The 6,000-nt window shown below is 43.7% G+C and overlaps 1 protein-coding gene across 1 annotated transcript in view; it reads left to right on the top strand.

Moving 5' to 3' along the window:
* Positions 1–3,905: 3,905 nt before the first annotated feature.
* Positions 3,906–6,000, top strand: part of CFAP44 (cilia and flagella associated protein 44) — a 116,369-nt gene continuing 114,274 nt past the window's right edge. The window contains exon 1 of the mRNA XM_062176743.1: positions 3,906–3,980. The gene's annotated coding sequence lies outside the window, so the exon portion shown is untranslated. The remainder of the gene's footprint in view (positions 3,981–6,000) is intronic.

The raw sequence follows: 6,000 nt of genomic DNA, 5'->3' as shown, positions 1-6,000 counted from the left end.
AACTCTGCTCTACTAGTATTTGACTGTGATGTACTATATTTATACTGACTTTTAAAAAGTTTACTCATTTGAAACGTGAGTTAGAGAGAGAGAGAGAGAGCTCTTCAGTCTACTGGCTCACTCCCCAAATGCCTGCAATAGCTAGGGCTGGGCCAGGCTAAGGCCAGGAGCATGGGTTTCTCACATGGGGGCAGGGGCCCAATAACTCAAACCAGCTTCCGTTGTCTTCCCAGGCATATTAGCAGGGAGCAGGCTTGGAAGTAGAGCTGCCAGGATTTGAACCTGTGCTTATATGGGATGTGGAGTAGCCCAACCTGCTGTGCCACAATGCTTGCCCCTATATTAATTTTGAACAACTCAAACAGATTGCTTTTGTTTCTTGTGTTTAGACTGAAACTTTAAGAAAATATATGACCTTTCCAGTATGCCCCCAAAGGCCAGTAATTTGCTTAAATTTAATAAAATTTACAGTTTTCCAGATGACAGCTTAGGAGAGAATGAAGTTGATAATTAAATCCACAATTATAACCATTCCTTTATTGTAAATTTGGGTTAGCAGAATTGAATAGTTTTACTGTTTACTAACTGCTGGACACTGTTCTATCCACTTCACATGACTCACAACACCTGTTATGAGGTAGGTTTTATTCTAATTTTGCAGATGAGGAAATAGGTACAAGAAGGTTAAGTACTTTCTCAGGGTCACACAAAGAGGGTGTGGTGGCATTAGGATGAGAATAAAGACTTTTTCTCCAAAGCCTGTGCTTTGCTGCATCTTGATGTCAAGTAAGCATATCTTAGAGGCAGCATAGAAGGGATCCCTTATGGAGCCATTACTGTGACCACAGTATCACCATTATCTCACTTAAATTACACGGTAGACTACAAATTAGGGGTATTTAAATGCACCTTCCCCCCAACCAAAAAAAAGCAACAACAACAAAAACCTTTGCAGAAGAGGAACAGCCTAGAGGTAAGCTGGTGAGGTGAGCAAGTTTGTCAAGAGTGCTTGTAAGAGGCAAAGCCAGGCATTGACACTCGTCTTGTAGTTACTGGACTTCCAGTCTGTGAGAACTAAGATAAGCATAAGGGTCCAAGAGTACACCCAGAAAGCCTGGATTCAAATAGTATCTCTGCCACTTGGGCTGTATACTTTGAGCAAGTTTCATTGTTCCACACCTCAGCCAGAGATGATGTGTCTTCCTTAGAGGCTCGTGAGGATTAAAAAGAGCAGGTATCTATAAATGTGCTGAGAACAAGGCCTCAATGAACATTCAGTAGTGATGGCTGTCAGCTTTTGTGTACAAATAAATACATCATTTTCTCTGTTTCCCAATTTTTAGGCATTGTTTAGTAAATTTATTAATATTTTAATCAGATTAACAATTGAATCAACTGCTGTAAATTCAGAGTTATTTCACCTGAGAAGCTTGGAGGTTGAAAGAAAATATCTCACGCCTGTTACTTCAAACTAACATGCTATTTAAAAGTAAGTTTGTCCCATGTTTTTAAACTTTTCAGGTACCCTCATTATACCATTTAATAATTAATAGAAAAAGTGGTCTATTTCTTGGGCCTATAGAATACTTGAGTAAAGAGAATATTTCAGTATTACCAACAAATGTGTGGTAAAAATTTTTGGAAAATTACTATGTTAACATGGAAAGCAACAAACAGCCATTTTGAGAAATGATATACAATAGATTAAATACATTTTAAATTACATTAAAAATACATTGACTTTTGGCAGTTGACTTTGTACATAATCATGAAACTGCCTCCAAAATTAAGAAATGACAGTCCTGTCATCTCTAAAAACACATCTCCTTGTGTTTCTTTGCAGGGTCTCCCTCCTTTTGTTCCAGTCTTAGGCAAGCACAGATGTTGTCACTGTTGATTTGTTTTCATTTTATATACATGGTATCTTGCACTGTACTGTTTTGTGTTTGGCTTCTTTCACTCACCGTGACTAAGAATCATCTACGTGGTGTATATCTGCTCTGTTTTAATCTGTGAGTAGTGGCCTCTATGGGTGTTTATCCATTCATCTATCAGTGATCATTATTTTCAGTTTTGAGGAACTGTGAATAAAGCTGCAAAGAACATTTATACAAAGGCATTTTGGGGGTGTGTGTAGATATAAATACACCATTTTCCCTGTTGCAGGATTTTTTTGACACTTTAATTAATTTATTCATATTTTACTCCGATTGACAAGTAGGCCCACTGCTGTAAACTGAGACGATGTTTGAGGATGAAAGAAAACAAGTTACCCATATTACTTCAAACTAACGTGCCATTTAAAAGTTTCTCCACTGTTTTATAACCTTTTAGATGCATAAGATTTTACTTCTTTTGGGTAGATACCTTAGATGTGGAATAGCCTGGTATTAATTTTTTTTTTATTTTTAATTTTTTTTTTTTTGACAGGCAGAGTGGACAGTGAGAGAGAGAGACAGAGAGAAAGGTCTTCCTTTGCCGTTGGTTCACCCTCCAATGGCCGCCGCGGTAGGCGCGCTGCGGCCGGTGCACCGCGCTGATCCGATGGCAGGAGCCAGGTGCTTCTCCTGGTCTCCCATGGGGTGCAGGGCCCAAGCACTTGGGCCATCCTCCACTGCACTCCCTGGCCACAGCAGAAAGCTGGCCTGGAAGAGGGGCAACCGGGACAGGATCGGTGCCCCAACCGGGACTAGAACCCGGTGTGCCGGCGCCGCAAGGCGGAGGATTAGCCTAGTGAGCCGCGGCGCCGGCCTGGTATTAATTTTTTTAACAACTATGAAATTATTGGGACATTTTTTATTAAGATTTATTTTACTTACTTGAAAGGCAGAGTTATGGCTAGAGAGAGGTCTTCCATCTGTGGCTCTCACCCCCCCAAATTGCCCCGACAGCTGGGGCTGAGCTAGGCAGAAGCCAGGAGCTTCTTCCAAGTCTCCCATGGGGATTCAGGGTCCCAAGCGCTTGGACCATCTTCTGCTTTTTCCCAGGCGCCTTAGCAGGGAGCTGGATCAGAAGTAGAGCAGCCAGGACTTGAACCACTGGCTGCGTGGCAGGCAGTGGCTTAACCCCTATGCTACAAGGCCGGCCCCTCGTGTTAATTCTTAACAAGCTGCCAGTTTTTCCAAAGTGCACATGCCGTGTTCCACCCCCAACACCCTTGTAGGAGCTCTTTTGCTCCCCTCCCTTTCACGTGTAGTGTGGGCAATCTGACTTTACCCACTCCAGTGCATGTGGAGTGGTGTGCGCTGCTATTTGCCTCGCCTTCGTAACCACTGGTAAGCATCTTTCCACCCGGCTACTGACCATTTTAAAATGTTTTGTAACCAAGCACCATTAAAAATCGAGATGAGCTTTGGAGCACACAGCGGTTCAAAAGCAAACTGCTACACCTAGAAATGGGCCGAGGTGGGCGTGTACTGTGTATGCACCTAGCGTCCGGGGCCACAGAGCCCACAGCACAAACCCTATTTACTCGCCAAAGCCAACAGAGCTCAAAAACGAAAAACTCTCGCGAGACAGCCATCCTTGTTAATGCTGCTGACAAGCTGCCTCCCCTCTCCTACGACCCTTCTATTTTTAATTAAGTAAACACTACCTCGGAAAACACAAAAATGGCCCGTTGTTCGGCTCTGTTAAGGCTGTTCTGGAATACTGAATAGGAAGCTTTGGAAATGTCCTTAAGTCACTTAACTATCAGCGTGCCACGCTTCAGGCCGAGGGGCTAATAAGCTGCCAGAACGCTGGACGTTCCTGTCCCGGTTTGCACCTCAGCCAGGGAGCAAAAGCGCCCGGACCCCAGGGCGGGTAGAACGGGGCTTCCCGGGGGGCACCGCGCGGGCTCTCTGGGAAACCGGGCCGGCCTACGCATGCGCCTCAAGGCCCGCCCGGAAGCCGGGTGGCGTTGCCCTGGCAACCGCAGTAAACGGAGACTGGAGGCGGATTCTGAGACTCCGAACAGGCTGCCGCAGGCGGTACCTGAGGTAAGTTTGCAGCCCATTCCCACACCCGAGGGGCTGGACGGGGCTGAGGCAGAGCAGCGAAAGGCGCTGGGCTCTGGGGTCAGGCAGAGCCACCTGCCTCTCACTTAGCTGCAGCTGGACCCTCTGCAGTTCAGTTTCCTCTTTGAAAAGGAAGATGGCAATCCTTATCTCACTGGGTTCTTGTTAGAATTAAGTAGGATAGTTAAATAAACAGGCAAGTGGGTAGCACATGCAGGACACATAATGCACAATATTGAATGAATAGACAAAGACGTAGTAGCACACAGGTACGCAGGGTTCCAGTCAACCAACCATTGTCTGGAGAGCTTACTGATGGACTTTGGAGAAGGAACTAAGGAAGTGCTAGGCGAGAGAGTGACAGGAGATGAGCTACAGCCCTCTGAGGAGGGACCTTGTGGCCGTGCCAGGAAATCTGAATTCTTATTTAAGGGTAATGAGGAGCCATTCAAGGTTTGAAACAAGAGTGGTACATTAAGAGCTTTGCTTTTGAAATGTAAGAGGCAGTGTATAACATGGGTTGGAGAATGGAAAAGCAAAATATGAGACCGATCGGAAGGCTGTGGTAATGGGGCAGGTGAGGCTCGGTGAGTGCCAGCCTGTGGTGGAGACAGCGGGAACAGAAGGGAAGGGATTTGTCCAAAAGCTTAGGAACTGCACACTGGGTAGCGAGACTTGGAAATCAGCCGGTTAGAGGGGAGGCTTCAAAGAGTAATGGGTACTTTCTGACCTGGAGAATAATAAATAATATCTATCTCATAGGGTTGCCCTCAGAATAAAATGAGATAATATATGCAGAACTTCTTAGAACTGTGCTTGAAACATGTACACTTTAAACAAACAAACAAAAAACCCACACACTATTGTGCCCTCGACAGTAGGGTTTCACATTGCAAAGTAAAAGCTGAGAGTCTTGGTTTTTTGTGTGTGTATCAACTGCTGTGAGTCTTTTGACCGCCTCTGGCACACTGCTGAGGCTGAGTGAGCTTATGAGAGTGAGTCAGAGTGGGGAGTGGGGAGCAGTGTAGCAGCACATCCCTCTGCATCACTGTGTACTATTCTTTTTTTTTTTTTCTTTTTGTGCATTCTTAGGGTTGATTCAAAACTGAAGAATCTATTTAATGAGGTGATTAAAACAATTGCTCATGAGCTGGATCAATAAACCTGAGTGAATAAACCTGAACTTAATAAAAAGATTTACGATCATTCTGAAAATTAAATCCCAAACATAGCTAGTTGAGTTGTATAAGGTAGGACATTGTTTATAACATACAAATAATGTTTAGTCATTCTAGTTGGTAACAAACAGTGATAAGCCAGCATATAATAATCCTGTTTGTCTTCCTCCCAAGATAATGTAATCTTAGAATTCCTTAAAGTAATGTAATATAATGATTGTCCCCAAAAGGTGAAATGATAGTTCCTGTCTTCTGGAAGGTGATCAAATTTTACAAGGAAAATAGAAAATTTGGAGGGATGTGTGATGTATTGGGGATTAACTTCTTGAGCTAGGAGGATGGTGGAAGCATTAGAGTAAGAATTTTTGAGTAACAAAATAATTGAGATGCTCTCACAGGGAAAAGAGCAGATCTGGGGAGAAGTGAAAGCCAGCTACAATTATTTGCATGATTGTAATTCTATGGATTCCTAGAAGGAAGAACAAATACCAGTTGCATCCAAGTCACAGGGAGGCAGATTTCAGCCTAATATAAAATGTACTAAGAGCTAGAACTGAGTATTAGCAGAATGTGATCACCCTTTTACCCATTTTTTAAAAGATTTATTTATTTGAAAGGTAGAGTTACAGAGGGTGTGGGGAGAAACAGAGAAAGAGAGTGAGATCTTCCATCTGCTGGTTCAGTCCCCAAATGACCTCAATGAACGGGGCTATACCAGGCTGAATCCTGGAGTCTGGAACAGGTCCCCAACATGGATTGCAGGAACTCAAGCACTTGTCCCATCTTCTGCTGCTTTCTCACACACATTAATAGGGACCTGGAGG

Source organism: Lepus europaeus, chromosome 2 (assembly GCF_033115175.1).
Source record: "Lepus europaeus isolate LE1 chromosome 2, mLepTim1.pri, whole genome shotgun sequence".
In the NCBI taxonomy this organism is placed as follows: domain Eukaryota; kingdom Metazoa; phylum Chordata; class Mammalia; order Lagomorpha; family Leporidae; genus Lepus; species Lepus europaeus.
The sequence above is the reverse complement of the archived record's forward strand: the minus strand, read 5'-3'. Positions and strand labels throughout refer to the sequence as shown.